Source organism: Protopterus annectens, chromosome 2.part1 (genome assembly GCF_019279795.1).
Source record: "Protopterus annectens isolate FY-2018-M chromosome 2.part1, PAN1.0, whole genome shotgun sequence".
NCBI classification, from domain to species: domain Eukaryota; kingdom Metazoa; phylum Chordata; order Ceratodontiformes; family Protopteridae; genus Protopterus; species Protopterus annectens.
In genome coordinates this window covers 744,558,908-744,582,874 of record NC_056729.1, presented here as the reverse complement: position 1 = coordinate 744,582,874, position 23,967 = coordinate 744,558,908, and the positions used below count along the sequence as shown (strand labels likewise).

The following is a 23,967-nucleotide window of genomic DNA, read 5'->3' as shown; positions in this document are numbered from 1 at the left end:
GTTAACTGCATGCGTAGTATATTGTATATAGTGCTGCAGCAGTAGCTTGGATTCTGTATACTATTGCACTTTGTATTTTAGTTCACATTTCTACCTGCGCTATGCAATAGTTTGGAGAGGGCATTTTATTTCTCAGGAATTGAATCCAATGTACTTTGACTGCAGGCTGTTTTAGTTCTAATATGAATGGTGTGTTAATAATTTAATGTTACAGGATGTCAATTCCAGGCTTTTACTGCAGGAATACTATAATATGCACAATGCTGTAGCTGTAACACACAATCTGTAGGCTGTTGTTCCTTTCCCTATATCTACTTTAAGTCTCTTAAACTCTACTTTACTCTAGACCTACTAAAAATAAACTGTTGTGCTTAATGTAACTCAGTATGATGGGTATCTTGCCCTCTCCTTCTAACCTGCTTCTTCCCGTTTCTTTTTCTCCCTTAGTTCTGCTACCCCCCATCTCTAAATTACAAGGTGCCCCCTGGATGGTTTTAAAGACTTGAGACTCTAACAAGAAAATTCACCTGCAAGCTCTCTGCAAACCTGCCAGAATGCTTTACATCTAAACAAGTGTGTATAAAAGTTTTTCCCTTTAATTGGATTTTCAGTGTGCAATGTTTGACTTGAATAGTTGTGTTTAATGTGAATCTGTGTAGTATGCACACCACCCATCCTCCCCCCAGTTTAGTTTATTTAGGAATTGTACTTGCAGTAGTTTCTGATTCCACTGTGCTCAGTTAAGGAGGAGTGCCAAACACCCTTAAACTGACTTTCTTTATAAGCTGTAAATGTACCCTTGTATACTTTTCACCCAATACTTAACTGACCCTATAACCAGCATCTTAAACAGATTTGCTGCAGCCTCACTGATACTGAGTACTTACCTGCTGGTTCTTGTTCTCTGGGGTGTTTTTAATCCATGTTTTACTCTTAGTTTTTATTCTTCTTCTTTCCTGTCCACCTTAACTATGTTCTGATGCCTTCTCCCATGATGCTTTGCTCTACTGCAATGCTACCCTAGCTGGCACCATTTTTTGTTCCATTTATACTTTCACTCTGGTCTCCATTATAAACATTTTCCTTGGAGTGTGTACACTAAATAAGTAAGTACTTTTTTATTACTTGTGTGTGTGTGTTTTTTTATAACTCTACTAAGTGATGGCTGTGTGGTAAGCTTCTCATTTAAGAAAAAGTAAAATATCTAACTGCACGCATAGAATATTGTATATAGTGCTGCAGCAGTAGCTTGGATTCTGTATACTGTTGTACTTTGACTGTATTTTAGTTCATGTTTCTACCTGAGCTATACAATAGTTTGGAGAAGGCATTTTATTTCTCAGGAAGTGAATCCAATGTACTTTGACTGCATGCTGTTTTAGTTCTAATATGAATGGTATGTTGATATTTGAAAGAATTTAATGTTACAGGATGTTAATTCCAGGCTTTTGCTGCAGGCATAGTATAATATGCATAATGATGTAGCTGTAACACACAATCTGTAGACTGTTTTTTTTCCCTGTATCTACTTTAAGTCTATTCAACTCTACTTTACTCTAGGCCTATTAAAAATAAACTGTTGTACTTAATGTAACTCAGTATAATGGGTATCTAACCCTCTCCTTCTAACCTGATTCTTCCTCTCTTTTTCCTCCCTTAGTTCTGCTACCCCCCTATCTCTAAACTACAAGGTGCCCTCCTGGATGATTTTAAAGACTCGGGACTCTTACAAGGAAATTCACCTGGAAGCTCTCTGTAAACCTGCCAGAATGCTTTACAAATAGTGTGTATAAAAGTTTTTCCCTTTAATTGCTTATCAGTGTGCAGTGTTTGGCTTGAACAGTTGTGTTTAATATAATGTGAATCTGTGTAGTGTAGAACCATCTTACTTTAATTAGGAATTGTACTTGCAGCAGTTTCTCATTCCACTGTGCTTAGTTAAGAAGGAGTACCAAAAGCCCTTAAACTAACTTTCTATATTTATAAGGTGTAAATGTACCCTTGTATATCTTTCACCCAATACTGAACTGACCCTATAACCAGCATCTTAAACAGATTTGCTGCAGCATCACTGACATTTTTTTTCTTAGTACTTACCTGCTAGTTCTTCTTCTCCGGGGTTGCTGCAACTTCACTGATAGAAATGAGTAATTACATGCTGGTTCTTGTTCTCTGGGGTGTCTTTTATCCCTGTTTTACTCTTAGTTTTTATTCTTCTTCTTCCCTGTCCACCTTAACTATGCTCTGATGCCTTCTCCCATGATGCTTTGCTCCACTGCAATGCTACCTTAGCTGGCACCATTTTTGTTCCATTTTCATTTTCATTCTGGTCTCCTCTATAAGTCTTTACCTGGGAGTGTGTACACTAAATAAGCAAGTATTGTTTTTTTTTATTGTGTGTGTGAGAGTGATACCTCTCAACTGTCTCTGATTTTCAGGGATGTCCCTGATTTTGACTCAAATTTTAGCTCTGTCCCTCCTAAAACTGGTGACTTTTGGAGAAAAGTGAACTGCTCTTAGTAAATAATGATAATAATCAGAGTTATAGACTTCTTTTATTTCAGTAATTATATATTAATTCATATTATCTTACTTTGTCAATGTCTCAAGTTAATACTAATATTTTAAAAGGATCTCTGATTATCCCTGATTATTTGTGGATTTGTCTCTGATTCTGTCGAAAATTTGTCACTGATTGGTTGAGAGCTATAGTGTGTGTGTTTTATAACTGTACGTGATGGCTGCGTGATAAGCTTCTTATTTAAGAAAAAGTAAAATCTCTGTTAACTGCATGCATAGTATATTGTATATAGTGCTGCAGCAGTAGCTTGGATTCTGTATACTGTTGCACTTTTTATTTTAGTTCACGTTTCTACCTGAGCGATGCGATAGTTTGGAGAAGGCATTTTATTTCTCAGGAAGTGAATCCAATGTATTTTGACTGCATGGTGTTTTAGTTCTAATATGAATGATGTGTTGATATTTGAAAGAATTTAATGTTACAGGATGTCAATTCAAGGTTTTTGCTGCAGGAATACTATAACATGCATAGTGATGTAGCTGTAACACACAATCTGTAGACTGTTGTTCCTTTTCCCTGTATCTACTTTAAGTCTGTTAAACACTGCTTTACTCTAGGCCTACTAAAAATAAGCTGTTGTGCTTAATGTAACTCAGGATGATGGGTATCTAACCCTCCCCCCATAACCTGCTTTTTCCTTTTTCTTTTTCTCCATTAGTTCTGTTACCCTCATCTCTAAACTACAAGGCACCCCCCCCAGGATGACTGTAAAGACTCGGGACTCAAACAAGAAAATTCAGCTGCAAGCTCTCTGCAAACCTGCAAGAATGTTTTACAACTAAAAAAGTGTGTATAAAAGTTTTTCCCTTTAAGTGGATTTTCAGTCTGCAATGTTTGGCTTGAATAGTTGTTTAATGTGAATCTGTGTAGTGTGCACACCACCCATCCCCCTCCCAGCGTACTTTAATTCGGAATTGTACTTGCAGTAGTTTCTGATTCCACTGTGCTTAGTTAAGAAGTACCAAATGCCCTTAAACTGACTTTCTTTATAAGCTGTAAATGTACCCTTGTGTACTTTTCACCCAATACTGAACTGACCCTATAACCAGCATCTTGAACGGATTTGTTGCAGCCTCACTGAGAGAACTGAGTACTTATCTGCTGGTTCTTGTGGTCTGGGGTGTCATCCCACTTTGTTTGCCCTCCGGGTTCAATTCGCTCCCCTACCCTGCCCCTAATTCCTTCCACCCCCCCCACTATATCTACATTTAAACCTATCCATACCACATCCCTTCCTCTGCCAGCTCCACCCCCATCATCCCCTTCCTCTGGTAGCTCTACCCTCCTCATCCATGCGCTCCATTTCTCAACATGTTGCCCTCCGGGCTCACTTCGTTCCCCTACCCTGCCCCTAATCCCTTCCACCCCCACTATATCTACATTTAAATCAATCCGCACCACATCACTTCCTCTGCTGGCTCCACCCCATCCCCTTCCTCTGGTAGCTCCACCCTCCTCATCCATGCGCTCCATTTCTCAACATGTTCCTATTAATATCACACTTGCATACTACTCCCCTTCCTTCATTTCTACAAACTTTATTACTCTACTTAAGTGGATAATTAGAGGATTTTGTCTGATTAACTCTCTAAAATGATACTTGCTCTATCAATAATGCTCTCCTCTCACTCTCACTCTCTCTCTATCTTCAGTGTCATATTTAGTCCCTATCCAGGCTATTCTAAACTCTCCTAGAGACACTACTTCTTACACAAGTAACGCAAGACACTATTCCCTACCCATTACACCTCAAGTCTTTCACACAGACAATAAACTGTTCTTTAAATCCAGACTGTTTCAGACACAGCTATACCTGCTTAACATTACACTTACTGACAATTTAACCAAAATTGTATCCGATCTTTGCTACAAAATTTTGAAATTCCTCTTGTTCTGTGGTGACAATCATCCTAACCCTTGTACGAACATCTCACAATCCACACCTTCAACCCATATTCCAGGTAGACAAATTATGCTTAAATTTTATTTCAGTAAATACACATTTCATATGCAAGAAAATGTTTCAATTTCATGCTTGAGTGCTTGGATGACTGCACAGTCTCATGACATACTAGTAATCACGGAAAAGGCTTAAACCACACACAAAGGATACTGAAGTACTTCCTCCACACTTTAATATGTTCAGAGTTCACAGACTTAAAAGAAAAGGAATAAATTGCTCCAACGTCAAGCAAAAACTTTATTAAAGCAAAGCTTTTGAGTAACAACCCTTTCTCTGTGCTAATACCATTACACAGAATAATCACCATTTATATAAGATCAAACAAGTACCACATGACCACAGCCAGCATATCACATGTCACTGCATAAAATTATTTTTAAAAAATACATTAAATATTTTGTTGTTGTATTCTTACTAAAACAGGTTTAATATTAACAGTAGTGTAAAGACCAGGTTCAAACTCTGCACATAATCTTATAATCCAGTCATACTCTTTCAATAAAATTGTTTAAATCAGTCCCCTGGTTCATTTCACTACTATGTCTACTACCCTAAACTTAAAACAATGGTCCTCACCCTTGTTCATGATATGTCTACTTAAAGCATTCTTGTCATTTCTCTTTCTTATATCCGTCTTATGCTCAATAATTTGCTCCCTCAGCCTTCTGGTGGTTTTACCCACATAAAATGAAAAACATTTTACACAAGTGGCGAGGTACACCACATAGCTGGTATTACAACTGGCTCTGAGGGATAAAGTGTATTGCCTATTGGTCACAGGATGTGTGAACACATTATTATTATTACCTGTTAAAATATTACAACAACTACAATTCATACAATTAAATGCCTTCTGTTTGTTGCTTGGCATATACTTTAGAATCTCTGTAACATAGCCTCATTTTTAAGTTTCTAGTGTTCCTATAAGAAAAATAAGGCTTTTCATTCAGAATGGTCTGCAGCTCAGGTAGAGCCAACAAAATAATACAATTCTTTTGTATAACTCTTTTAAGATCACCTATCCTTACATTAAAAGTAGTTATACCTAATTTTACTACATCAAACTCCCTTTTGTACCACTTCTGCCCCCTTAGAAAATATGGGTTTTAGAGAAGTTTCTCTGTCCTTTTTTACCCCATCACAAATTCTAAGAAGTTCTGTTTGATTATAACCACTATTTATAAATTCATCAACCATCTCTTCTAGCTGCTGATTAAATTTCTGGTCATCAGTATTTAACTTACTGACCCTACCCAACTGAGCCTTCATTATTCCTGAAAACACATGAGGTGCATGCATACTTTGCTTATGGACATAACAGCAAGCATGAACTTCTTTTTTTGTGAATGCTGGTTTCTATTCTTTCTCATTTTTTCTCCAGACATATATCCAAGAATGCTATCTCTTTGTCAGAATGTTCCATTTTTAATTTAAGAAAATTGTCATGCTATTTAAATAAGAAATATATTCATGCAGCTCATCAAAACTCCGCGTCTGTACAAAAAAAAAAAAATCCACAAATTTTTAACATTCAACTTTAGTATTCAAAACATACCTGTCACTATATATAAACTTTTCCCCCACTGATACAATACAATATTTGTATATGTGTTGGCCACTGTTGTCCCCGTGGCCACTCTTGCCTGTTGCAAATAAGGTTCATCATCAAAAAGAAACACATTTTTGTTAACACCAGTTCCAGAAGTAAGCAAATATTCTCTATCTCATTTGCTGGCATAGACACTTCATTACTTAAAAATTCTCGTATGGCTTCAAGTCCATAATCATTCGGTATTACCGCGAACAGGGAAGTTATATCCATTGTCACAAGTAAATAACCAAAGGCTCCTTCTGGATTTCTTTTAACATGCCACTCCTTAAGTTTCCTCAAGAAGTCAGAAGTATCTTTAACCATACTAGGGCACATATGCAAAAACTGACTTAGTCTTTTCTGCAGGTATACGGACAATGGTTCTGTCACCCAACCCCTTCCTGAGACAGTAGATCTCATTGGTGGGTTGGTGAGTGACTTATGAATTTTAGGTATACCATATATCTGAGGAATTCTGAGAAAAGGCACAGTAAAGTAATTAAGCAATTCAATATTTATATCACCACTAAGCTGCAAGTCATATATAGCCATGTTTACATCATTGATGCATTTTCTAACTTCAGAAAAAGTAATTTTCTTAAGTGTGCTCATCATTCAACAACAGTTTTAGTGAGGCCATGTATTTAGTTCGATTCATGATTACAGTGGCCCCACCCTTATCGGCTTGTTTAATAATGATGTTAGTATCACATGATTACAGTGTTCCCACCCTTATCAGCTTGTTTAATAATGATGTTAGTATCAACATGATTACAGTGTTCCCACCCTTATCAGCTTGTTTAATAATGATCTTAGTATCACATGATTACAGTGGCCCCACCCTTATCAGCTTGTTTAATAATGATGTTAGTATCACTCTCCAAGGTTTTCATAGCTTCATATTCATCACACTTTAAATTATAATACTTTTTAACATCTTTGGCATACAGCTGCCTAATTTCATTCTCACAGACATTATGAAATGCTGGATTGCTAATTGGTACAAATGTGCTTCATTTTTTACAATTCAAAACATCAGTTTGAGCATCATTTTTATACAGCAATTTCAAATTCAGAGTTCTTACACACAACTTTGTCAGTCAATGCCGTTACTATATCATCTGAACTACTTGGAATAAACTTTAAACCTTTCTCCAGCAATGAAGTATGGGCATCTGACAAAACAAAGTCTGATTAAGTTCAAAATACCTTTGTTTAAACCAGCTGCTTTGTTGTAATGCAGTGGGCTGCTGTTTTTTTCTTGGCCCCACTCAATATTTTTCTCTGCTGCAACCGTCCTCTTGCTGGAGTTCTCTGCCACACTGCAACTTTCTCTGGCAAATTTAGCTGAAAACACTTTTCTGCAGAATTCAAATTCAATGTTATTTGCTGTACAGTCCTTTTTTCTGATACCACCACCACATTCATTGATTCACTCACTCCATTTTGGGCAGCATACTCGCACTAGTCACTGCAGAGGAAGAGGGTGGGTCTGGATACTGCTCTTCTTGTTGTAAGCTCCGCTGTACCATATGAGTCTCTCGATTAACTGTTTATGGCTCTTGCCTCAAAGAAAATGCATCCAATTGGTACATTGACCTTCTCTGGCCAGTCGGCGGTTTCATTTGGGTCTCAGTTTTGGGCCAGGAAAAAATATGGCCCATTTTAAAGTCATTTATATCTCTAAGAAGCTTGCGCCTCTTTATAGCTTCTAGTTTGTCATCCATCAACTGCAATCTGTCCACCATCTTTTGATATAAGCCAGTTAAAGTAGAAAAGCACGGCATATTTAGCAGATCATTTTCCAGTCTAATTATTTGTTGCTTCAGTCCATCCTCAAGGGTAACAAAATATATCAGTGAAATATAATCGAGACTAAGCTTTAAATTCAGCTACTGCCAGCATTTTAATAACTCTGGGTAGACGTTTGCATAAGAAGGCATTTTCAGGACCTGGAGGCCTCGTGGAACCACCCCCAGATCCAAATATACCAAAAAGCTTAGTCTCTGCCACTGGAAACACTTGCATGTCCCCACTTTTCTTTGTAAAGTAGCTAGAAGTTTCTCAAAGGTATCTACAGGTGGGGGGGGGTTCCTCTACTGAAGTTGATGCATTAGGTATTAGATACAGCAAAGGATTACCTTCTTTAGACAACAGGCTTTTTACAGACCAACTCAATTCTCCTTTCCCTTTCATTCTGGCTGGTTGGCTGTGTTAAGCTCTCTTGTTCAGTCCTGATGACCACTGCAGCAAACCAAAAAATTCATTGGTATTAAGGTTGATACTGTGGTAACTGGAAAATAACGAGAGACTCAGAAATAAACTGCTCCAATGTCAAGCAAAAACTTTATTAAAGCAAAGCTTTCGGGTAACAACCCTTTCTCAATGCTAATAACATTACACAGAATAATTACCATTTAAATAAGAGCAAACAAGTACCACATGACCACAGCCAGCATATCACATATCTATATCCCTTTATCCTCTCTCAGCTTTCTATTATCTGTCACTCCACATTTTCCCTTCAACCAGTTCCTACTTCATCAAATCCCTCCTGTGCAAGCTCAAGCCATGTTCCCCCAATGCAGACAATCATCCTAACGAATTTCTAAAAATGTCTGCTGACTCAATTGCCTATGCAGCCCTAATAATAATTAACAGATCTATCAAGAGTCTTATGTACCCTCCCTATGGAAAAAAAATCTTGATCCTTCCTCTCCACAAAGGTGGCACCTTCCCAGAAATCTATAGGCCAATTGCTGTTCTTTCACCACTATCAAAAATTCTAGAAAAATGTATCCATAAACAACTCCTTCAATACCTACTTGACAATAATCTCCCACACATCATGGAGTTAGACCAGCACACAGCACTATCCTTTACTGACCATGTCAACAAAGCTTATGGCTCTGGAATCTTTCTCTTCTCTGTTCTTAGATCTATCCAAAGCCTTTGATACTATCTCTCACCCCCAATTGTTATTCCAACTATCTCTTCTGGGCTTAAACAAAACATCCTTATGATGGTTCACTAGCTAGCTCTCTAACAGATATCAGTCTGTCAAATGGAACTCAACTTCTCTCCTTACTTACCTGTTAGCACTGGGGTACCCCAAGGCTCAATACTAAGTCCATTTCTGTTCAGCATTTTTACTAACCATCTTAATACTGCCACAAAACAACCCACCCTAATTCAATATGCTGATGACACTACATTAATATTCTCTGCTAGGACACCCTCTCATCTACAGAGTTTAACTCCAACATTCAATTCCATTGAGTTTTGGCTCACCAGCAACCATTTACTACTTAACCCCCCCCCCTAAAAAATACACTTATACTATTTTTTACCAAAACAATTTTCTCCAGATACCTCTAACTTTGCTATTAATTCTCAGAGCAATACTTCAATCAGTGTGGTTTCACATACAAAACTTTTAGTGTAACTAGACAACAATCTTATGTTTGACCTACATAACAGCAACCTCATAAAAAATCAAAATTGGGCATGATTGTGCCTGACTGAGTGCTTCTTAATCAATCTGAATTATAGTATATTTTTATCGAACTGTTCAATATTTCTTAGCAGTGCAATGGTTGTATTTATTTGCTTATCAGCATTGTTTTTTATTTATTTGTTTAACAGTTCTGCACTAGTTTACTGCACTATTTGTATTTACTCGTTTGACTGAATTATTTACTTTTCTGTGTCTCCATTTTATATATTTGCTGATCTCTGGTTGATTTTTCCCACCCTCCCACTCAACTGTTGTGTTCTTTTAGTTTGTGGCCGCCCGCCTCTTCTGTAAATTTGATAAGGGACACTCCTCCCAGCCCCATTTTATTAGCTCATTCTACCCAATACAGAGATCATTTGGGAAGGTCAAACCCCTTAGTTCTTTAACCTTGAATTTTCTTTTGTTCCTCCTCTCTCCCTTTCCACTTAAAAAAAAAAAAAAAAAAAAAAAAAACACTTTATTCAGCTTCTTTTACTGTATTTGTGTTTCCTCCTCCTACTCCATTACTTTATCTTGCTTTTTCTGCTACTTGTTAGGTCTGGCTTGGTCTCTAAAGTGTTCAATTGCATCTTTTCTGTTGTATTTGTTACTACTTATTTATAGCCAGTTTTAAAATCTAAGTGTTAATCTAAGCCTCTTAGTTTTGGTTTAAGTACTTGGGCTTTAGGCCTACCCCTTAGCTCCCACTGGCCTTCTCTCTCAGATTCTGAAAAATATGGATGGACAATTTCCTACAGTTTCTCCTGCCAGTCTGGTTGATATGGGCATCCTGTGACAGTGTAACAACTGCCTTATGTACACAGGCAACCACCTACTACCACCTAGGAACACAATTTGCGAGAGATGCAATTACATTAGGAACCCAGAGTCCATGCTTTCTCCCTCACAAGATTGTCAACACAATCATTACACCTCAAACACCACCCACACCTACACAACTCACAGCCACATTTGTGGAGGTCCTCAACAAAAACATACCCAAACAAAGGCACCTCCGAAGCAAAAACACATCTGATCTCCACATGCTTCCACACCACATAACACGCAATAGTTCACACACCTGTGTCTCACAATCACTAAGGCTTAACCATAAACCCAACATATTAGTCATAGGAGACTCCATTGTGAAACACACCGATGTGCCTCTCACCAGGACGGATAAAGAGAATGTCATGGTTAGTTGCCTGTCAGGGGCCAGAATCTGCCGTATCACACAAGCACTCAAGTCTCTCAACAACAGGTACTGTTATGACTTTGTCATAGTCCATGTTGGTGTGAATGACTTGAGACATACCTTCCTGGCCTATATGAAGAGAGACATGATTGAGCTCACTGAATGTGTCTCAAGCAGGTATGTCCCTATCCTTAAGCAGCATTCTACCATCACCCACAATGATGCCTGAATAAAAAACAGAAAATTATTGACTTTTTTGGCTTAGTTTCTGATGTCATTCCAGGGGATCCAGTACCTGACGCCTGGGAGGATATGATCGGCAGACCATGATGCTTTGATAGAGATGGCCTGCATCTGTCTCACTTGGGCTTCAGCCTATAGATCATAGCTAGCTACCAGCCCCCATAGTGCCTTTTTTTAGAAAAAGTGATGAGGATAAAACTACCAACATAAAAATTTCAATAAAACCCAAATTAAAGGTCATGCTGCTAAATGCTAAGAGTCTAAACATGAAACTGTGCTCACTGCAAGCATTCTTAACCCTGGAAAATGCTGACATCTGTGCATTCACAGAAACCTGGTTCAAAGCTGTGGAGAGCAGCCTAACCATACCTGGTTACTCATCCTATTATACATTCAGACCCCAAACTGTGGGTAGTAAAGCCAAAGGCGATGGAGTTTCAATATATATTAAACGCATACATGCCTCCAGGATGGTCCAACAGTATGACACACAGGAGACACTCCAGGTGCAGTTAACCAGACCCCTATATAGATCATAGCTAGCTACCAGCCCCAAAATCTGACTCTATGCCCAAATTGCCTATCAAGAACTCTTTGAATCTATCAAGATTCAACCATTTGCCCTGATCCTAGGTGACTTTAACTACCCAAACATATACTGGAAGAACTGCTTCATTTTTGTCAATGCAAATGCTTTGGAATAGCTAGTAGATACCCACACAAGAGGTGATAACATCTTGGACTTTGTATTAACCAACATGAGTAACAACATCCCTGCAGTATCATCCTCCCTTGTAAGATCCAACCATAAAGCGGTCACGTTCGAAGTCACCATCTCCTCTGACCCCCCTCTAGGGTCAAACAAAAAAGCCTCTCCAAAGCTGATTACAGCCATCTGAGGGATGGTATAAACAGCTTCACAGCCCCCTCCCCCCTCTCTAGGAACTGGCACCAGTATCTAAAACTATACCAAATTAACTATACGAACAATTATATAGATGCATGGAATCAGGAATACCTGACCGGACTAAATCACCCTCTGCAAGGAAGAGTAAACCTGTCTGGTGGACATCTGCAATAAATAAATTCTATAACAAAAGGGAAAAAAAATTGCTGTCCAGGACCACGAAGGAGCAGCTGCTTATTTTGAAGCAATATCTCCTTAGCCTAAACAAGCAAATAAGAGCACTAGTGAAATCCTCTAAAGCAATCTTTGAGGACAGATTGGCCACGTCTACTAGAGACAAATATAATACCTTCACATATGTCTGTAATCTCAAACGTAGCAACCAGATCTGTTCAGAACTGGTGGTCAAGGATACCACATGTACAAATGCCGTAGATATAGCAAACTTGCTAGCTAACAGATTCAGTGAAAATTTCACCCCTCTGTCCCCCCTATCAGTAAATCAGGACATTCCTAGTACCTGCCCCCTTCTCCTTATATCTAGGGATCAGTTCATCACTGCTCTTTCAAAGGCAAAAAATACAGCCTCCATGGGACCCAATAACATCCCAGGCTGCAATCTACATGAACTCAGGCAGGAACTTGCAGCACCATAAGGCACCCTATTCAACCAAAGCCTGAGTATTGGCTTTTCCCAGCTGAGTAGAGGACAGCCACTGTCATCCCTTTACACAAAGGTGGAGCATCCACCGATCCGGGAAATTGTAGACCCCTCACCCTAACCAGCCTGATCTGCAAGGCCATGGAACAAATTATCATGGACCTCATTAAGAAGGACATTGGCAACCTCCAAGCACTTGATCCCACACAGTTTGGCTTCATCAAAGGGAGGTCATGTCTGCTAAATTTGGTCCACTTTTTTGACACCGTCACCAAAGCCATAGACAAGGGGAAGACTGCACACCACCTACCTTGACCTGGCCAAAGCCTTCAACACTATTCCCCATTCGGGCATAATAGATACTCTCTCAACTAGACATCAATCCATATGTTACCAGATGGGTAGCTAACTGGCTCACTGATGAAACCCCCCCTAGTCAAAATAGGGGAAGACATCTCAAGCAGTAGACCCATATCAAGTGGCATACCCCAGGGTTCAGTCTTGGGGTCTCCATTATTTTGGATATACTTTTCTGAGGTGGAGACCTAAACAGTGGGCTATGGCTGACCAGGTTTGCAGATGACTGCAAGCTGGGCACTGTCATCGATTCCCCTAATGACGTGGACATCCTCCAAGAGGGTCTCACCCAAGCAAATGACTGGTGCCAGAAACATGGTCTCAAGCTGAATACAAAAAAAATGCATCATCATCCCTTCTGGGGAGAGTGACATCCCCACAAATTATCACATTAATAAGTGTCCTAAGCACACAGTCAATTGTGTGGGATTTGGACACTCAGATAGCAACCTGACTTTTGACCACCATGTTGCTTCCATTGTACGGAAAGCTTTCTACATGGCCCACCTCATAAGTAAGGGTATTCATAAAGGATACCCACACCTCCAGGTTGGTGGCAACGCACGAAGCTTCGGAAACCATCCAGGTGCAACTAACCATAGGCAAAACTGCTCTACAAATTGTAGCATGCTACAGGCCACCCTCTCAAACTCAGGAACCCCACACAGCCTTCCTGAAGACACTGGAGGGTATAAATGTATCTCCAAACACCATCATATTGGGTGACTTCAACTACCCGAATATAGACTGGGAACATTTCTCAAGCCCTAACTTTCTAGCCCAACGGTTCCTGGAGTTCATAAATTCAAATGCCATGGAACAGCTAGTCACTGTTCCCACGAGAGGAGAAAATATACTAGATCTCATTGTCACAAACATGGGGACAAAATGCTCCACACCAGAAGTATATCCCTCATTGGTGAAATCTGATCATAAACTAATCTCACTGGAAATCCACATCCCACCCCCACCCCAAACAAAAAAGACCATAGTGAAGAACTTCTCTAAAGCAAACTTCACACTACTCAAGACTGGTGTGGTATCCTTCAAGGCCCCTGAGCCAGTGGAAACCACAACCCAAGCTGTGGAAGCCCTTACAAATGCCTTCTATGAACACCTCCAGGACTGCATGGATCAGGCAATCCCAAATAAAACCAAGACTCTTTCCACAAAGGGCAAACGTCCAGTCTGGTGGACCCCAGCCATTAACAAACTTTACAATAAGAGGAGAAAGCTATTACATGATAGAACAAAATCCATAAAAGGGAAGTCACCCCTGATCATTATTAGTAAAAAATACGAGCACTCATAAAATCAACTAAGGCCAATTTTGAGAGAAAAATTGCCATGGATTCAAAGGACAATCATAAGGCCTTTTTCAGCTATGTTAGGAACCTGGGTGGAAACTCCCAGATATGCTCAGAATTGGTCCAAAATGATACAAAATGACTGAACCCACAGACATTGCCAACATACTGGCAGACAGGTTCAGTGCAAACTTCACCCCCTCTCCCCGAAAGGAGAGATAACTATCCCAGCCGAGTGTAGCCTCCCGGACATCTCAAATGCGCAGGTGAAAGCTGCTCTCTCTAAAGCTAAAAACACAGCATCAATGGGACCGGATGGTGTCCCCGGCTGTGTGCTACACGAGCTAAATGAGGAATTAAACCCGCACATAAGGCAGCTGTTTAATCTCAGCCTTACCACAGGATACGTGCCCAAGGAGTGGCGTGCGGCAACTGTGGTCCCACTCCACAAAGGCAGCGCCACGGACCCTGGTAATTACCGCCCCATAAGCTTAACAAGTCTAGTCTGCAAAGCTATGGAGAGGATCATAATGGAGCTCATAAACAAAGATATAGGGGACTTGCAGACATTGGACCCGACCCAGTTTGGCTTTGTCAAGGGAAGATCATGCCTTTTGAACTTGGTCGACTTCTTCGAAACAGTCACCAAGGCCATTGATGAGGGAAAGGCAGTCCATACAGCCTACCTTGACCTTGCAAAGGCTTTCGACACAATACCCCACTCGGGTATTGTAGAAAAACTTACCAGCTTAAATGTAAACCCATATGTCACAAGATGGGTTGCAAACTGGCTTAAGGACAGAACCCACACGGTTACAGTTGCTGGCGCTATGTCAGACTCCAAGCCAGTCACAAGTGGTGTCCCACAGGGCTCGGTCCTTGGCCCCCTATTGTTTGGCATCTACTTCTCAGAAGTACAGGCCAACATGGGAGGACTTTGGCTGACAAAGTTTGCAGACGACTGCAAACTGGGCGCCATAGTGGAAAGTGCATCGGACACGGATATCCTTCAGAAGGGACTCACGGAAACAGATAGCTGGTGCCAGAGCCATGGCCTGAAGTTAAACGCCAAAAAATGTATAGTCATACCCTTCGGGAAAAACAAGGTAACCCCAAGCTACCATATAGGTGGCAATCCACTAAGCACAGAAGAGGTTATCAGGGACCTGGGGACCCAGGTTGACAGTGGCCTTTCTTTTGACACTCACGTTGCTAAAGTGGTTAGAAAGACCTTCTACATTGCCCACCTGATCATGAAGGATTCACATCCAGATCTAGTGAGGTCATTGTTCCCCTGTACTCTTCACTTATCAGACCAATGATCGAGTACAATGCCCCATTCGGGATGTATCTCACCCGACATCTGCAGCAATTGGAGAGACCCCAAAAGTTCCTCACCAAAAGGATAAAGGGACTACAAAATCTGTCATATGCTGCCAGATTGAAGAAACTCCAGCTCTATTCAGTCGCATACCGTCTGCTCAGAGGTGACATGTGCCTGACATACAAGGCCATGTCCAACCCGGAATTAATGGACATGCTCCACCTCAAAAAATCCAAATCCACCAAAACCACTAGAGCAAGCGACTTAAACCTTAGCACGGATATAAATAGGACTTGCTGGAGGAATAGATTTATCACTCAGAGACTCCCTATGCTGTGGAATAAAATCCTGGTCCATGTGAGGCAGAGCACCTCGCTGACTCTGTTCAAGAGAAATCTAGACCTGTGGATGGGAGATCGTAGGTTTACCCCGGGAATCATCTCTGTGTCACTGCTGGACAGAGGCACAACAAACTAATGGGCACAATATTTTTTCATATAAGGGGTGGCGTAAGCCACAAAAATTTGGGCTAGGCTTATAAATGCCTTAGGGCAGATAGCCTAGTATAAACCTATGAACCTATGGAGGGACAAAAGTCCTAACATCCCTGTATTCTTCCCTATTAAGACCCATTATTGAGTACAATCATTAGCGGACCGGAGTTCCACTGTGGCGACCCCTAACCGGGAAAAGCCGAAAGACACAAACATTGAGTATAATGTCCCACTTGGTATGTACCTTGCAAAGCAGATGCAGCAACTGGAGAGACCATAGAGGTTCCTCACCAGGAGAATCCAGGGCCTCAAAAAAATCTACCATACGCAGATAGGCTAAAAGCCCTATCCCTCTACTCAGTTTCATACAGACTCCTCAGAGGTGACCTCTATCTGGCATACAAGGTGATCTTGGACCCCACCTTGATGGGACTGCTGCATATCTGCAAGTCAAGCTCCAATCAAATAACTCACACATGCGGCCTCAACCTGGTCTGTGACATCAATAGGACTTGTTGGCAGGACAGATTTGTGTCTCAAACTCCCCCGTCTATGGAATAGACTCACTCTCCACGTCAAGCAAAGCACCTCTTTACCCCTTTTTAAGTGCAACCTGGGTAACTGGATGGGAAATAGAAAATACATCCCTGGAATTCCACCCCTGTCCCTGCTGGACAGGGGCATCAGGTGATGATTTGTCTATACATGGGATAACCTCTTGTCTTAGGCTTATAAGGGCCTCTGGGCAAACAGCCTAGTAACTTCCTATTATCCTATGTATAGGGCTAAGAAATTAATCTCTAATTCCACAGGAATAAACCTCGCCACCACCTATCTCTTATCCTCCCTTCTACACACTTCACCTATTCTAATCAGTCTTCACTCTTCCCTCAAAGCAAAACTTAGCCATTGTTATAGTAAAATAGCTAAATTTGCCACAGGGCAGGCCCACCGCTCTCACCATTGCTCTGCTCTCAAGTCCCTAAACTGTCTCAAACTACCCCATATTCTCGCCTTTTAATCAACTAACTCAAAATGCTGTAGAACTTATTTTTCACAAACTACATCATCACTACTTCAACCCAATATTCCAGATCATGACCTATGCTTCTCTCAAAAGTATCTACTATCTATTTACAAACATCTAATGGTGCTAGTATGTACTGTCACTGTGTTGCCAAATCATGGAATAGCATTCCAGAAGCAATCCGACTTGTACCCTGCTACTATTAGAACATCCAACCAGTAATTGGATCTGCCCGTGCTCCTTGCCATCTTAGTATTCTTTTTGCTCCCTTCTTTCCCACTCTTAATACACTTTCTCTTGATATATCCTACTTCCCTTCCCGCTTTACCTACTTTATAGCCTCACCTCTCTTTAATTCCTTAATATTCTCTGAAGTCATTTCTTTATATTCTTACACTAACCTGTATCCTAGAATTTGACTGAAATTTGCTATCTAGTTCTCCTGCCAGAAAGAGTATATGGCTTTTATGACCTATTACTAATTCTGTTATATATTTTTCCTGCATCATTATTTAACATGAATATTTTTCATGCATCATTATGTAACATGAATATTAGGAACTCTTCTATCTTGTATGAATGTATGGTCAACTTTATTGCTTGCCTTATTTTGCTTACTTTCTTTAATTATAATCACATATTCTACTACTTTGTTACTGCCTTAATACTTTTAACCATTGTTCAATTTTTTAATTCTAATGTGTACTGTGGAGCTTTTCTCCCCGGGCCTCCACTGAAAATGTGCTCCTACCCAGTTGGACTTTCCCAATAAAGAAATAAAATATTTATTAGATGCAAACCATCAAATTTCAATATTAAAAACATAAGTATATCACATAAAATAAGTGATTTTGCAGAGGTTAAACTCTTAGGCCTCACACCCTTGAAGTTGTAAATATATTAACTCTGATAATTGTATAACCGTGGGGAAAATGTCCAATTCCTTTACCCAACTGTCATCTGATCTGGGCAAAACACAGTCATTACCTTTCAATGGCAGTATAAGTGAAGATAACAAATGGTCACTTATAATAGTGTTCAATATATTTACTTCCTTTTTGCAACTATACACCACTCAGACTGACAAAGAGCTAACTCCCTATAAATGTGTATATAGATAGATAGATATGGGAGTACCTAAAATTAACAGAAGTTTCAAATGTTGATCTCGCAAAGGCTGACACATAATAATGGCAAAATAGATTGTCGACAGCTCATTGCTCATGCTCAGAACAAAACCTTGGAGCATTCAAAGTTAAGAAAATGTGACAGCCAAAAGAGTTGATCTCAGTGCAACTCTGCCCTGATTGTGAAAGACTTGATTTCAGTGAAAGTGACTTACTTCGGTTCAACACCTATCTATAAATAGACTTACTGTGGGGACCAGATTCCAAAAGACCTGCTCTCAGTTTAAGTGGTTACTTACACTGAGCTTGAGTCTTTTGGAATTGGGCCCAGTACTTGTGCAGTGGCATGCAACCCTTGCTAATTACATATACTATCTCTAAAACTGCAAAATCCCTGGGGAAAGGGTATATTCCTCAACCCTGGGAATTGCCTATCTCACACATCTGTCGACCATCTGTTTTGTCGACTAAAACTGAGTCAATAAAACAGATGTCGACATTTGGGAGTTTCTTACTGTAAGTGCTCCTATTATATATTAAAACTGTTTATGGCACACTTGGCTTTTTGTTCTTTAAATCACTTTCCAAACCAGTTGTATTGTTGAGGTTCATGGCTTTACCCAGCTTGCCCACATAACTTAAAGGACAACAACGGGATATTATTTGTTCCTGCTCAACATTCCAGCACCTTTCACCCTTACAACCTGATCCTGCTTTAGGAAATGTGCAGTGCAGCTAAAAGAAATTATGATTTCAACTGTTTTTCTCCTAAACCACAATTCTGTTCCGTACTATTTTGCTAACACTTTTAGAAACAAGTTATCACGATGTAGAAAAGCTTGCGGCAGTCTCTTAAATCCTAATGTCAAGACTGCTACAAACCAGCAGTAGTTGTCTGTAAGATCCTGCCCCCAAACTGACGTCAGCACTACCATTTTGCATGCAATTAAAAATAAGCAATGACCCAACCCTATTGTGATGTCAGAGCTCAGCTGTCCATCCCTACCAGTCTGCAAAACGTTCTGTGGAACCTCCATTTTGTTGCTACTGTATCCCGTGGGTTACTTTGGATTGTTGTTTTTAACATGGATTATTTATAATTTTAATATAAATATTTTTCAATAACAAAATTTTATATACATATTTTTTTGAAATGCAATCAATGAATTATATAAAGGTTTTGTTTATTATAGCAATGTTAACATTAGCACTTTTAGAACTCTTTGCCTATAAAAACTAATTATGGAAAATCAACTGGTGTAGATTGATTGTCAAGGAATATATAAATGGACTGTTTGAGGAGTGACATTTTATCTGAAGAAGTCAGACAGTTACACTGACGAAAACGTTGTGATTTTATTTTGACGTTAATAAATATTTCATTGTGGTTGCGGTCTCCTCGTTATCTGGTATTGGCTTTGTGAGTTTAAATTATCAGTAGAGTCTCCGGTGGTGTTTTCGTTACTTTGTATTGACGGACTACTTGCAAGCCTAGTTTCTTCTGCATTCCCTTGCTTTGAGAAGGTGCTTTTTAAAAAGTATTTGTCCTATCTTTATTTGAGTTAAATGCATGCTCCACTGGCTCTAAACTGTACTGATTTCACAGAATGACTCGAGTCTTTAGTCATATATTTAGATCGTTTTCCATGAATTGTGCTTTCTAGCAAATCAGTGGCAAATATTTAACGTCTATAGTTAGAAACTGCTGAGGATGTGTTTATATTTGCGTTCGGTAATTGCCAGCTAATGCAGCAAATTTGTAAGTTAGCTAGGGAAATATATTCACTGTCCATACTATTAAGTGTCTTTATCCAGACCTGTTGCTCTAGGAGTTTTACGTGGTCGTTTGTCTGCTTTATTGATGTATATAGTTTTTTTACTGTGTGCCCCTTACATGCTGCTGGTCTACTCGCATCATGTGCTTTAATACACGTTTCTCAATTCCATTTGAGTTTTTTTTTTTTTTTTTTTTTTTGAAAACAGAAATGCGGAAACGTGGAAAAGCACATGGTGCAAGTTCACCATGTAACAGAAAACTGTACTCTGTCTGGAAAAGCAATGTACTTGGACAGTGCATTCTGTTTTTGAATTCATTACTTACTGTCTCCCACAATGGTAATCATGTTTTTGGCCAGCTGTTACCTGCTCATATCTCTAAACTGTACTGATTCTGGCAGAATTTTTTTATTTTCCGATTCTGTTTTTTTGCCCGATTACATGCATTTTATAAGGCATTTGTTGATGACTGAAGTAGTAAGCAAGAACAGTTTAGTTTGTCTGCATGGGCATCGCTAACTGAATGGCGATGTAAAATGTATTCTGTATACCATAATAGTATGAGCAATATATAAAAACTGGCGTTACTGAGGGTTGTTTGGTGCCCCTGTTATTTCCTGCTATATATATATATATATATATATATATACACACACACACACACACACACACACACACATTTTTTTTTTGCAATGTGCAACTCCCCAGATGCCAGTCAACTCGCTCCCAGAGCAGTGTGGCACAAATAGTCTCCTAGGGGGAAGTGTCCCACTTTGGCCAGGAGGCTTAAACTATTAGTTAAATATGTCTAAAAAGTAAATAAAATGAACTAAAAGGTAGGTGTGTGTGTGTGTGTGTGTGTGTGTGTGTGTGTGTGACAGCCAGAGATTTAAAATAGATGTTTTTGTATCCGAGAGTAAGTGTATGTGTGTGTATATGAAAGTATGAATACCTGTGTATGTAACTTGTGTACCGATGAAAGATCTTACTCAAGTGGACATTCAAGATAAGTGGGGTGTATTGTGTGAATGTTCCTGCTCTTAATCATGTTGACATTGTTTTGGCTAGGGCATGTGAATGTTTAATACTTGTTGTAATAGCCTGTCTCAAAATTTTCCTTCTACAAGTTATTCATCTGCTTCCCGTTCCAGTTCTCAAGTAGCATTTGTATTACCAGGACAGGTAGAGTCTGTGTGGCTAACCACTTACATAAGTTATAAAAGGAAAGCTGACTGGTCTGTCATCATATGATCACCACAAATAAACATCTTTAATGGCTGCAGAGACAGTATATGACTCTTCTGACTATTAAGTGTACAAGCACACAGGTTTTACAAAGGCAAACATATAGTTTTATCTTTAGTGAGCTGCACCTAGCCAGTGCACATTACTACGTTCTTTTAACCATATAGCCTTGAAGGAAAGCAGACCAGCAGCAGCCTCTGGGCTTTAAGTATGTTTTTTTAGTTACTTATGTACATAGATAAAAAGCTACAACACTCCATTCCACCTTTTACCCGACTGTCACAGGTGTTCGCTCATACAGTCCATTTATATCTTTGCTGGACATCCTTGCATCCTTTCACACTCTTCTTGTCTCTCCCAAATGTTCTTCACATAATCAGTTTCTTCTTTCCTGTACATAAACCACCATAACCTGTTCTCTTTGACCCCCTCTGCAAATGAAACTAACTTGGTTTCTGCACTGATGTCCTTTTCTCCTCTTTTCTCTCACAGTGTGAATTCTACCACCCATCTCTACTTTACCTCACTGCTCTGCCTTCACTGCCAAGGTTTCTGTACCGTACAGATGTAGTGATTGCGTCTCTGTTTGGTACACTTTCCTTTCAGTGTCTTTGACATTCTTGTGTCATACAACCCCCTGTGCCAGTTGGCAACAGATCATCTGCTTCTAGCTTTGACCTTGTCATTCAGACTTCTTTTCTCCTCAACCACCCCTCCCAATCTCGAAGTCCTTAACCCATTCTTCTACTTCCCCTTGTATCTCCACTTTCAGCTTCTTCCGCTTCCCCCATTTACTGCCATGGCAACTGTCTTATCTGTACTCAGTTTCATTCCATGTGCCTCCAGTTTTGAATGCCACTGACCTATCATTTTCTGAAGTTCTTGCTCAGAGTCTACTTATGTCATGTTGTCCACATACAGCAGCTTTGTTGATCTGCCCCGTGTAACCTCTTTACTAATGTAGTTCATCACCAATATGAACAGAGGTGGGCTCAGAACTGAGCCCTGATGCACATGAACTCCCACTGGGAAGCCTCTCTGAGTCTGAACACAGTGGGGAGAGAGACAGACTGATGGGGCAGTGTACTTTTCTTAGTCACTCAAATGTAATTTCACTTAAGTTTTATAACTTAACCGAATGGACAAAACAAGCACAACTCCATCAATTCAGGAAGTATAGGCCAAAAAAAATCCAGAGGACTTGCAATGCTCCTTTCTCTGCATCTTTTTCCAGCTATACTGCTCAAACAGTCTAAAATGTTTAGAATCATCTAATCTCACTCATAGTCCAGATCTCTGCAAAACGTAAGAATCGAATGTCAGATGACCGTATCTATATATTACACCATGTTATATAATTGACATGAGCTGAAAATAATTTGCAGCTGTCTCACATTAACTCAGAAACAGACAAAAAGTATGATAGTCTCCTTAAACAATTGGTGTAGAGCATGCCTCTCGCATTGTTCCTGATTTTTATGGACAGCCCTGATTTTGACTCAGATTTTAGCTCCATCTCTCTTAATCCCTCCTAAAAGTGTTGACTTTTGGAGATAAGATGGTGAATTATTCTTAGCATGACAGGAATTACAGGTATAGACTTTTTACTTCAGAAAATGTTTTAACTCATATTCTCTTATTCTCTGTCTCAAGTTAATAGCCCTGTATTGTCCCTGATTGAGAGTTATGTGATAGAGGATCATGGCTATGAGCAGTTAATGACGTACTTCCTGCGGTACATGGTTTGATTCCCTCAGCCTTCACTGGTCTGCTGTTTGGATTTGACCAAGTTGCTTAACCAGAGGGCGCTTTTGGGTAATTGGGAATTTGAGCTAGGTTCATTAATGGTTTCCTGGACTGAAAGCTTAGTAACTGCCTATGCACACACAAATGCGCATACACACACACACACACACACACACACACACACACACACACACACACACACACAGCCTGCTTAGTTGCAGAGTTTGTTACAACCAGACTATCAGGCCTGCAGCATTTGTTACAGCCTGCTGAGTTTGTTATTGAACAAAAAACACTATTTGGGATTATCTGAGCTTCACTCATCATGTATTTGTTAATACCTGTTTATATCATGAAAATGTCAAAAATTAATGCATATAGAGAGAGAAGCCCTCACAGACACATAGACATACATGCATACATACATCCATTCACAGTTATAGGTGAGTGTAGGGAGAGATACACATCTGCTCTAACAAAGACCCAAAAAAATTCACTGCCAAGGCAAATTTCCCAAAAGTATTAACTTCTGGAATGCTTCTTGCAGTACTTTGGCTCTGCTATGGGATGCTTTCTTTTCTCCTTTGTTAATGTCTCCAAGTCTTTCGGCTTTCTAATACCATGATGGGAATGAACCCCAAGTCAAAGTATAATTTAAGTTCTTGATATTAGTATAGTTTCAATCTTTGATGTCAGCCAGATGTGCTCTTCGCAGTCCCTGCAATGTGCCCAGTACTGACTCCTCCTGCAATTCATATGGAGTTACATGTATCGGTAACATATCGAAGTAAGATTGTTAATTCTTTTTATGAGAGCCATTGCTTCTACAACTTTTGGAACTGTGTGGGTATCCTTCTTCCACACTGCCCTCATTTCTGCCTGCAAATCTTGGTATTTTATGACTATCTGTACGTAAGTCACCGTAGT

At 39.7% G+C, this 23,967-nt stretch overlaps 1 protein-coding gene and 1 long non-coding RNA gene across 2 annotated transcripts in view; one reads left to right on the top strand and one right to left on the bottom strand.

The window, feature by feature from the left end:
- FHDC1 (FH2 domain containing 1) overlaps window positions 1-23,967 on the bottom strand; it is a 1,772,510-nt gene that overhangs the window by 315,410 nt on the left and 1,433,133 nt on the right. The gene's annotated exons all lie outside the window — the stretch shown is intronic.
- The window catches only part of LOC122794231, a 65,939-nt gene continuing 42,987 nt past the window's right edge, over window positions 1,016-23,967 (top strand). Inside the window, exons 1-3 of the long non-coding RNA XR_006363625.1 lie at window positions 1,016-1,106; window positions 1,661-1,783; window positions 3,240-3,367. This is a non-coding gene — a long non-coding RNA (uncharacterized LOC122794231). The remainder of the gene's footprint in view (window positions 1,107-1,660; window positions 1,784-3,239; window positions 3,368-23,967) is intronic.